Below are 12,336 nucleotides of genomic sequence, written 5' to 3'. Positions count from 1 at the left end.
GGGTTCCCCACTCCTGTATTAAATGGTAACATTTGCAGCATTTGTTATATAAACAGTAAAAGACAAAAATCTTACCCCCTTGGTAAATAAAGAATGATTTAAAGAATGGTTTAAAAATAAATCTATAATATTTCTCATTTTGAGCTTTTATAACAAAAATACTCATTGTATTATGTCTGATGTGGTTGAAGTGATCTTAGATTATTTCTCCAGACCCTTCATATGTTGCTGCTCTCTCCTCTTCAGTCATTTTCTGTATGGTTCAGGTCAGGGAACTGAGATGGCATTGGCAGAACCTTGATTTTGTGCTCAGTGACCCATTTTTGTTGATTTTGATATTTGTTATGAACCAATGTCTTGATGGAAGATTGAATCATAACCCGTTATAAGATTTTTAGCAGAGCAAGTCAGGTTTTTACTTTTTGATCTGTTGGCATTTGATATAATATTTTTATACGTCCTGTTTAAAGTTACACTACGGTGAGTTTGTTTTTGCATGAGAACAGAGGATTTGTTTCTTAAACTATGACCTAAGCAACTTGTGGTGATGGAGGTACTATTTTCCTTTATTTTATATAATTTTTAAAAGCTTTTTAACCCCAAAATTCTATCTGTGATAGATTGGAGAGTCTTTGTCCACTCGAATGATTTTCCTTGCTAAGAATTAAGATGATATAGATAAACCTCCTCTTTCAGGCATATTTGCAACATCTCCACTTGATTAAAACGTCTTAATTTTTGTTTCTATGGTTTATTTTCTTAAAGCCACTTTCTACTTTGTGCAGCTCAACAATGTTTTGCTGAACATCAGAACTACAGACTGTAAAATAAAATGAGTAGTTATGCAGAAACTGTAGATTAAATTGATATTATTTACTGGCAACTATTTGCTCAAAGTTAAACGAACATTAAACATTAATAAGTCTTTGTTTTTACAGAATAAAACTACAATGCAAAGCATTCTGGAAACCAGAAATCCTCATCAAGATTTATCTGTTTTTCCTTCAGATTTGCTTTAATTTTATCCATTGTGATGAATGATTAAGTAGATTTTTGCTTTGTGAAACATGAAGTTATGACTGGACAACATCATATTTCTAGTCACCTCTTTAAGGTCAATTTGACACACCTGTAGTAAAATATAAAGTAAAAGTTCTTAGAAAATGCGTAAGACTTGACAGCTGTTTGTCTATTCCTCATAATTTGCATGTCTTTAATTTGAATTGCGCTTCTTACAGCATCAAGGGCAAAAGTACTATTTCTACGATTTCTTAATAAAAAGTATTATTGTACTAATAAATTGACGTGCTGACAACTTTATAAACACTACAAAAATGACTTTCTTATTTAGTATTTGTTTTAGGTACAAATATCTAAAAATGCTTAAATCAAGATATATTTTCTTGATGAGCAAAATGACCTAAGAAAATAAGTCTGGTTTTTGGTCAAGAAAATGTACAGTTTAAGTGAATGTGTGCTTAAAACAAGCAATAAACTTGCTTACCCCAACGGCAGGTTTGTTGTCTTGTTTAAAACACAATTTCAGTTCAATCTGATATTTTTGTCTAAAATCTATAGACTTATTTCCTTTGGTTATTTTGCTCATAAAGAAAATGCATCTTGATTTTAAAAAATTAGATATTTGTACTTAAAATAAGACTATCTATCGAGTTTACTGGTGTGGTTTCGGTTGTAAAAAAAGACCGCTAAAGGAGGATAAGAAGGTTTGAAAAGGTCACATGATTTCTGTTAAGGGAACTTAGGGACGACTCATGCTCCCCGATTTTTGCTTTGCATTATGGGCATTTTTATGGAATGAATATTCCAGTGCACTGGAAGGGTTTTACAATTGATACAGTTCTTAAAATGGTCGACTCCCTGATCAGTGTCCTTAATACAGAATGAGGGAGCTAATTGAGATAATCGTTGAGAGAAACTAAACGTAGCTTTACAATCAATATCACATGCCTATCATTTTCATAACAATAAAATGAAGTTGGTCATTTTTAGTAAAATTAAACACACAAAACCAAACCGAACCTAAAAACACATGTAAAGACCTCATTTTCGTTGGCAGATTTGCATATGAACCTGATTTGATTTGTAAAAGACTCCAAATGACACCTGATGTTTTTCTGGAGGTCAAATAAAATGAACTCATGAATCTATCAGTAAGGGTGTGAGGGGGGACAGTGAAGGATTGGATTGATTTAAGGTTAAAGAATAGAGCAAGGAGAGAGAGAGACATCATATCTAACTCCACACAGGTATGTTATCATCATAATAACAACATAATAAGAAACTCATTGTGTAAAAGAAGCTCACTGCTGAATATCTCTTATATTCTCTCATCAGTTTAATGATCTTTATAGAGTCAGAGATGGAGAAACTCATTCATCTGATTTTACTTTCTGGTGAGTACAGCAGCTGACACACATGCACTGCAAAACTAACTTTCTCACTTAGTATTTTTGTCTTGTTTTCAGTAGAAATATCTAACATTTCTGATATCAAGATTGACCCAAGAAAATAAGTCTAGTTTTTAGACAAAAAAATATACAATTTAAGTGAATTTGTGCTTAAAATATTAAGAATATTTGTTTTGAAAAAAGTTTTATTAACCCATTGGCAGATATTTTTGCTTGCTTTAAGCACAAATAAACAAATGTTATTTATTTTTTATTTAAAAACTAGACATTTTATTAGGTCACTTTGCTCATAAAGAAAATACATCTGGATTTAAGAATTTTTAGATATTTTTACTGAAAACAAGACAAAAATACTAAGTAAAGTCTTTTTTTGCAGCGTGGGCTCACACAAGATGATCATTTGAAACATTACTAACTTAAGAATAAAATACTTTTGTGTTCATCTTAATTTAAATAACTTTCAAATGTCATTTTTGAAATGCTTTCTTTTTGTTTCAACAGTTCTTGTTTTCATTCCGGGTAGTTTTGAAGGTAACCTCCTATTGATATTTGATACACAAATCACTTAAACTGAATTTTGTTCATGAGTTTCTGATTTTATATGTTTTATGTTTTAACCCTTATGTTGGTTCCCTTCACCTCAGTGGAATATGATTTTGTTAATTTTCTACATCTGTCAATAATCATATAAAAAATGGTCTTGGTTTGGTCTTTTTAAAGATGTGTATTTTTTACAATGAATGAGAAATGCAAAAAAAAAATCCTTTTTTATTTGTAAAAAAAATCAATAATCCACAATAAATCTGAAAATTTCCACATAGAAAAGAAAGCCTGGTACTAGAGCACAAATGGAATAAAGAAATTACATGCTCAAACACACACACACACACACACACACACACACACACACACACACACACACACACACACACACACACCCAGGGTTAAATTGGGATTTGTTATGTGGGGGGGCTCTGCGGGGAGGGTACTTTGAGGGGTAACATGTTTAATACTGATGACAGCAAAGCCACTGGCGTGTTTCAATGACATTCTGGACCTCTGATAGGATTTGATAAGTTTCAACTTTAAATCTGTGCCAGAGGTTGACCCCAAATATTTTATAAAGAGCGTCTGAATTTTAAATTATGCAAATCTATGAGTTTGACACCCTATATTCATTTGTTGCACATGTCATTATGCACAATTGATCAAACTTTAAATGAAGTAAAAGGAATCAACCTCCTTGAATAATTTTATATGCATAAGATAGGCTACCCAAAAAAATTAAATTAACAAGAAAAGGTACAACACACAGTACTGTATCATCAACATATCTTAGAAATTAGCAATAGAGATTCCCTATGCTGGCCAGCAGCTAAAACAATCATATAGTAAGGTTTCATTTGTGTAATCAAAATACATAAATGTATTAAACTATACAATGAGTTATATGAAGTGTTATCCAGTTAACATACTGTAATTAGATGAGTGACATACATACTTTAGTCCTTAACACGTTTCTAGTCTTCTATTAGGTTTCCTCGACGTGGGGACCATTATTACCTCTCTCTCTCTCTCTCTCTCTCTCTCTCTCTCTCTCTCTCTCTCTCTCTCTCTCTCTCTCGCTCGCTCTCTCTCTTGTCTGTACAATGTCAAATGATCCTGTGTGAAAGCGCGTTCTTGAAGTTCTTGAGTTTTTTCACTTGAGTTGCATAACTTGCTCAAAGACGCATTTAAAAGGAAAAGCGTGTGTTTTCGCGGCAATTGCGCCGCCCAATTCGCATCATTTGCATCGCCCTGTGCTAGGATGCGTCTGAATGCGTCTTTGCATTGACTTTGTATGTAATCTACTCGCGCAAATCGTTGAACTTGCGTTGGTGAGTATGCCCCATAATGAATGGAAACACATTATTCCCTTCGCGTCAGTGCACACGCACCAGCGTAGCAAGTGCACACGCACAAGCGCAGTGGGTACACTGGCAAGAGCAGAGCGCGACCTTCAGCCTATGTGCCGGAGCTTAGCCCCGGACGGCCCCGGCCCAATTTAAACCCTGCCTACACACACACACACACACACACACACACACACAAACACATTCAAAGTCAAATTTCTGTGGCACTTTGTAAAAACAGACATTTCAAAATGCATCAAAATGTATCACTAAAGTAGTGATGTGAGCAGTTGGCAACATCCAGTGAAATGAATGGGTCTCTATGGGCCTTTGCTGGTCAAATAAATGATTAACTTTACACTGCAAAAATTACTTTCTTATTTAGTAGGGGTGTGCAGCGGAGTCAGTATTTGTATCTGTAACAATCTCAAAATTATTTGTATCTGTATTTGTATTCAGAGGGAACCGGAAGTGGGTGGGTCTTAAATCGGAAGGTTGTCATAATTCACGAAAATGGCATTTTATATATTGACTGAATATATTGACTTTATTCTCAAAATTGTACCACTTGTTTCTCGTTAAATAACCACTTTATTCTCTGTAAATAACGACTTTATTCTCTGTAAATAACGACTTTATTCTTGTTAAATAACGGCTTTATTCTCTGTAAATAACGTCTTTATTCTCATTAAATAATGGCTTTATTCTCGTTAAATAACGACTTTATTCTCAAAATTATGTTTATTCTGACTTTTTTCTCCAAATTTAATGCCTTTATTTTCGCATTTTAATGACTTTAATCTCAAAATGGTTTTATTTTTATTTTAGCTTGGCCCTAATCCTCCTTGGTATAACAAATTGTTTTTTATGTTCTCATTAATCTTCACCTAAATAAAAATAAAATAATCAGATATGCGTTTAAAATTTCAAATAACAGTATGCTCTATTATTTAAAAATCAGTTTTGACCATTAGTTTAAAACAAGCAACATGATTTCAACTAATAAAGTAATTGGAAAGATGTAATTCAAATGTTTTAGTTGTTATTTACTTACTTTATTTTTATTCCAATTTATGTCATAGTATTCTTCTGTTTAAATTTTGCTTTTAAAATGTTCCATTATCATATTTTTATCTATTTACATATTTATTTAATATTCACCTATTGACAATAAAGCATTCTTTAACTTGAAGTAATTAAAAGATCATCTCTTACACTGTAAAAAATACGTTGCACTGTAAAAAATATGTTGCACTGTAAAAAATCCAATTAATGAAATGTTGGACGGGCAAAAATATATAAGTTAAACCAATTTTTTAGTTTGAGCTAGTTGAGAAGACATATTATTTTAAGTCTAGATAAATCTGTGTTTAAAACATTAAATGAATGGTTATTTCCTAATTCAGTCAGCATTCAGAATGGCTAGTGTTGACTGAAGTAATTAAAACAAATCTGGTCAATATGTGGACTTATGACAGCTATGTTTCCTGACAACAAAATGCTCATAATATTACTGTTATTTGGTCACAAAATGTAATTGTAAGAGTTGTTCAGGCGTGAATGTATGTGCTTAAAGTTTAAATATGCGGTCGGTTAATAAAGATAGCGTCTATTTAAAAATGTGCTCGGACACTTTCGGACGTAGATGAGCTCCATATGAGCTCCAGAAAATCACAGACACTTAAGCGCTCACACCCCGCCCAGCTAGCGTAGCCTCGCCTCGGCAAGCCCATCAGACTGCTGGCTCTGATATCTCTGTGGCGTTTAAACGTGATTTAATTCATTTTAATTTCTCATACTTAACAATGAAAGGGTTATGTTTTAAATCATATTTTAGGATTGCACTTAATTGATATCGCTGTTGAGTGATGTTTCATATCTTTTACATTTGTTATAACCGGACTGCATGCGAATTTGAACAGCTGAAGGAGCGGGTGGAGAAATAGTCCCAATATCATAACAATCTTAAATAAAACTTCTAAATATGCCTGTATGTGTACCCGTGTGTGCGCGCGTGTGTATGTACAGTATGTGCGTGAGTTTTTAATTTAAAATGTCTTAACTTAACTCGGAAGGATCTGAATGACAGGTCATTTCATCTGAGATCATTCCGCATGTAACAGCTGGAATCACTCACTGTTTCCCACAACGGCACAAGTCATCAGCCGTTTCCTCAAGGTCACGTCAGGTAAGTGTTTGTAAATAAATGCTAATTTTAGACTATATTAATTGGCAAAGACGCAAATACTTGACGTTTTTGTAAAGATATAAGTTATATAAAGGTGTGTTATGTTATGTGTCCGAGTTAAAGTGTGTGTTATGTTATGTGTCCGAGTTAAAGTGGAGCTATTTTAGTTAAGATCAGGCCAGCTGACAGTCTTGCATGGGCCCGGGACAAGATAATCTTGAAGGGCCCCTTGGCACCCCTACTTTTTACTGGTAACAAGACATTTGGCATTATCAGATTCATGACCCACGAATATTGCATTATTATACATTGTATTCAACATTTATATAGTAAATAAATGTAGTACTGACACTATATACTGACACAATAACTTTTATTTATATAACGTCAATCCCCTCTTTTGAAAACCTCTATTTTCTTCTTCTCTTTTCTTTTCTTCTCTTTTCTTTTCTTTTCTTTTCTTTTCTTTTCTTTTCTTTTATTTTCTGAGCACCGGACTTGTGCTGAGTCTGACCAGATATTTTGAGCGTACTGAACTTCAAATCAAATGACATCATAAAATTTTGATCAGTGGCCAAACCATTTTTGTGTTGGGCGGGGGGTTTCTTGACCACTATTTCAAGTATAGGAAGAAAACAAATAAAACGTTTTTTTTTTTTTTATGTATCTCAAATACAGTCACCTCCATAAACATTGGAACAGAAGCACATTTTGTGTTATTTAAGCTGTTTACCAAAATGTTTTCCAGTTACAGTCATATTATGAATATTGGCTTACAGTGCACACTCTCAGCTTTATTTTGAGGGTATTCACATCCATAATGGCTGAAGGATTTAGGAATTACAGCCATTTAATATGTAGCTCCCCCTTTTTAAAGGGGTCAAAAGTAATGGGACAGTTGACGGGTATTTTCTATTTGTTAAATAATTTCCTCATGAATGACAGATGTTAAAGGTCTGGAGTTGATTTTAAGTGTGGTATTTGCATTTGGAAGCTGTGGCTGTGAACCCAAATCATTTGATTCAGGGACATCTCCATGCAAGTGATACAGACCATAATTGGTTTCAAAAACACAACAAATCCATCAGAGAGATGGCAGGAACATTAAGAGTGGCCACATCAACAATTTGGCACATCAAGATAAAAAAACAACACAGTGGTGAGCTTAGTAACATTAAAATCCTGTATGTCTAAATGGAATAACAGTGGTGGATGATCGCATTATCCTCTCCATTATAAAGAAAAACCATCATAACTGTAACTGGAATACATTTTGGTAAACAGCTAAAATAACACAAAATGTGCTTCTGTTCCAATATTTATGGAGGTGACTGTATTCGATTTTTTTCCACAAATATGCCTATTTTCTTTATTTTTTAACAATTGCTTCCCATGTTTCCCACAGGATTTTGAGAGACTGTGACGGCGATGACGTCACACGCCGATTAGCATATATGTGGCGTCATTGCGTCGTGTTTTACTCTTTAATCTGTCACATTATATTGCATTTTAACACAGCTGAATGCTATTTTTACATATTATTTGTTCTGTTGTCTATAAAATAGTGACTAAACAGGACCCAGTAATGACCCAGTAACTTAATGTATGTTAATGTCAATGTAAATCCAATCAGCTCTTTCTTTAACTGCTGCTAAAAACGCGCCCTCATCTGACAAAATCATCATACATTTACATTGAAGCTGTACTGATGTTGCTCTTCTCATCCGTGTTGTTGCCTTATGAGCGCTTTTTTATTTTAAACACGAGTGGAAGTTTTATTGTATATCATCGCGTATAGCGCAGACAATTTGTTGCAAATTCAGAATATGAGAGAATACACGGTTAGTGTTACTACAGAACACGTGCACGAGCATACCGCATCATAGGTAGGGAGAGAGCTCGGACACAGACTCACACCAGAACGGGTATGTGTGGTAATGCTGACCTTTTGTTAAGTCACTCATGATGAACTCGATCAGCCATCCGTGACTGTTGACGTTTATGCGAAAAAGAAAGTAAAAGGAATGCGGAGTTAAAATACTTTTGACTGTAGAGAGAGCCGCACTGCTTGCAACAGGAGAGAGGGGGTGGGGGGGTGCTGTTGAGGCGCTGCATGCAACGAGAGAGGGAGGAGGGAGGCGTGCTGAACGCTCACTACAATGAATATAGTAAAATTAAAATGTAAATGGTAATCATGAAAAATCTATTTGAAGCGGCCAGTGTTGATTCTATGGCAGATAAATCAATGTATGGAAAATAATGAATTATTCCATAGGTTCCAGTTCTGGGCCCCCCCTCATCCTGGGCCCGGGACAACAGACCCGTTTGTCCCCCCCTGTCGGCGAGCGTGGTTAAGATTACCGGAAAGTGTTTAGGACTCCGTCTTAATTATAATTAGGACATTTTTACAAACAAACCTTATAAAATACAATACTGGCGTGCATTTTGAGACAAAACAATAGCACTCATATGTTAAGAGATGTCAGTATTTTAGTCAGTGATAAGTCCTGACCAAGAAAAACGCCCAATAGTGTTTAATTCAATTACGTGTGATGTCTGAGGGAAATTTGGCAATTTTAAGGTATAAAGTCTTTCACTGTCAAGCTTTATTATATTAAACATGTTATTTATGTATGTGTGTGTGTTTATATTCCTCTGTTTATCAAACCAGAGCGGTATGATGTGGAGAGGCAGACCAGAGGGATACATGGCGAAAGAAGTTCTTCTAAATGACCCTGCAGATGTTCTGACTGAGTTTGGAGTGCTTTTTGGACTGTTTTATGCCCTCTATTTAGAGATTTAATTCTGTATGTTCAGTCTCTATGATAAGTGAATAAAGCTTTTGTTTTTATGTGACTGAAGTTAATTATTTGTTAACAACACCAGCATAAATATTTGATAAATAATTTTAAAAAGTTTATTAAAAATTCCCAAATAATAAATATTAATTGAAGTAACACATAAAACATTGAGTAAATACTTAAATTTTTTTGTCTTTGCTGTAAGTTTTTAAAGATTCAACTGATTAAAACATTTTAGTTGAATGAACTATAAAGCTAGTTGAGCAAACATACTTTTTTATATTTGAGTCAAGTTTGGGCCAACCAAAAAACACCAACCCAGGCAACACACCGGAGCCAGAAATTGAGTGAACGCAAAACCTCCGTGGAACTAGCCACCAAAAAACAATTCATTGAGCCAACAATTTATTTTTTACAGTGTGCTGCCTTAAAAGTTTTTGTTAAATCAACTCAGATTTACAAGTCATGTCAACAGAGATTAGTTGTCACAACTTATAAAATATAGTTGAGAAAAGTCAACTTAATTTTATAAGTTATAACAACTAACCTGTAGTTATAACAACTCATCTCTAGTCAAGATAACTAATAGTAAGTTGAAATGACTTGTAAATCAAAGTTGAGTCAACAAAAATTTTTAAGTCTGTAATTATTAAGAAATATTTTAATATCAGAGTGCAGAATTTTATCAAGCTTTTCTGGTCTTGTGTAATTAAATAAAACGAAAAAAAAAGAAAAGGGTAATTTTACAGTTGGTTTAAAAGAAGTTAGATAGTAGCAGCGTTTTTAAGATTTTTAAATTAATTCCAAAAAGCTCGAGTTTCTAAATAAGAGACACACAGAAAATGTCATTCATGTCATTTCATAGATTGCATTCATTCAGTTCACACACATATTATTTGTGCTTTAAGGGGTTTATAATTTAGCGCTGTTCCAGCAAACACATAATTGTTTCTGGCCGAATATTTTTCTGTTATTCAAATTAATTTGTTATTCTTTTTGAAGCCATTATCCATGGCCTTCCGAATAACGTATTCGGCTTCGGGAACATCCCAAATATTTAGTCTTTTTCTTGAAATAAGTTTACTTTTATCATAAATACTTAATTCAGGAAATTGTTCTTATTCCACTGGCAGATTTTTTTGTTGTTGCTTGTTTTAAGCACAATTTTTTATTTTATTTTATTATTTTTTTGTCTAAAAACTTATTTTTCTTTGTCATTTTGCTGATTATATATATTTTTAAATATTTTTACTAAAACAAGACAAAAACACTAAGTAAGAAAATCACTTTTTGCAGTGTAATTCTTTTTTTTTAACCAGCAAATGGCCAAATTCAACCCATAACATCTGTATCAAGATTTAAAATAAATTAAATTGAATAGAATTTTTAATAAAATTTGATATTTTACAGTGATGCTAATTTTGTAGTTGAGGAATTTAGTTGTTAACAGGTATAAAAGCACTTCATGTCATGGGCTTGTCAGACCTTTTGTTCTAAATTAAGGTCTGAGTACATTTGGCAAGTCCGTGACAGTACTATGTTCTGTGTGGGGACATGTGGAGTCATATTGTATGTGTGGCTTCCACGTGTTCCCAGTGTCTTGTCGCTGTCATGGTCTTGCCTGACCTTAGTGTATGATTCAGGTCTGATATTAGAGGGCAAGGCTATGACAGCATTGTGTTCTGTGTGGGAACACGTGTGTTTTCACATTATGTTTTTGTGTCACGTATTCCCAGTGTCTTGTCACTTTTACCCTACTCCCTTATGTACTCGTGTCTTGCGTAATTAATTATGTTCACCTGTTCCCCATTGATGTGGTGTCTTTATAATGCCCTCTCGTTCTCTGTTGTGTGCGCGTGCGTTGTTGATATTGTTGAATACTCAGTGTTGATGTTCCATGTGTATTGAGATCTGTTCCTGTCCATATGTTTATTAGTTCCTGCATTTTGTGTTTCATCACAGTGTTTAGTTTATCTTCTGTTTTACCCCCACGTGGGTGTTTATGTTCTGTTTAAATAAATACATAGTTTATTTTCATACATTCCTTGCGTTTGGGTTCATCTTTAGTTTTTCCTTATTCAGTGTTTAAACACACCGTGACAGTTCATATGTCCCCAACACAGCATTAATGTATAGATGGGAAGTAAACAAAAAAATTCTATGGTCATTTTGACTCCAAAGGATCCTTAGTTTAAACAGGCTTATGAGGGTTAAAGAGCACCTATTAAATTGCATGAACTAATACACATTTACACACCCAAGGACATTTTAAATCGTGAATCAAATTCTAGATGCACTTTAAATAATTATCCATCATTGCGTTATTTAAGAAAACTTTCACTGAGCGTTTATTGAATATTTTAGTGAATACCGATGTCTTTATTATTTGTTTCATTTTAAAATATTTATTTCCTAAAACGTTATTAAATCATTTGAAAACGTTTATGATTTGTTTTATCAGTCAAAATTGCTCTTCTGTATGCTAAAGACGTCAATTTTTTTTAGAAGAACTTCATATCTTTTTTATGATGAGCTTATATTATTACATCTTCACACTGACTGATCAACTGTCTTTGATTATTTCTTTTCTAGAGAATTTAGCACCTAAAGGAAAGGCTACACAGTCATCCAAAAGTTATTCCCCTCTAAACGCTATAGATGGTATAAAATATGGGGCTAGTATAACATCCTGCTCCATTACTGGACGTGAATTGAGTCCATGGTGGAGGTTGGATCTCTTGGATTATTATGGGATTAGTACAGTAGTCATCACTGCTAGATCAGATGCTAATTTTGAACAAACCAATGGAGCAGAGATTCGTATTGGAAACTCCACTGTAAACAATGGAAACAACAATCCTATGTAAAGTTATTCATGACATAATTTAACATCTACATATTGATTTACGCTTCTAGAGATTTATTGATTGTGTTTTTTTTCTTTGTGTAGATGTGCTGTAACTTCAGGTTTTAAAGGTGGTCAAACTATCAGTTACTCATGTGGTGTAATGGTGGGACGTTATATA

The 12,336-nt window shown here is 33.7% G+C and overlaps 1 long non-coding RNA gene across 1 annotated transcript; it reads left to right on the top strand.

Annotated features, from left to right (window-relative positions):
• Positions 1-1,927: 1,927 nt before the first annotated feature.
• Positions 1,928-12,135, top strand: LOC141352779 (uncharacterized). The gene is made up of 4 exons (XR_012359916.1): positions 1,928-2,267; positions 2,356-2,414; positions 2,931-2,960; positions 11,903-12,135. It is a non-coding gene; the product is annotated as an uncharacterized lncRNA (long non-coding RNA).
• Positions 12,136-12,336: the final 201 nt, after the last annotated feature.

This window comes from Misgurnus anguillicaudatus, chromosome 21 (genome assembly GCF_027580225.2).
Source record: "Misgurnus anguillicaudatus chromosome 21, ASM2758022v2, whole genome shotgun sequence".
Classification (NCBI taxonomy): domain Eukaryota; kingdom Metazoa; phylum Chordata; class Actinopteri; order Cypriniformes; family Cobitidae; genus Misgurnus; species Misgurnus anguillicaudatus.
This window is presented reverse-complemented; position numbering and strand designations above follow the sequence as displayed.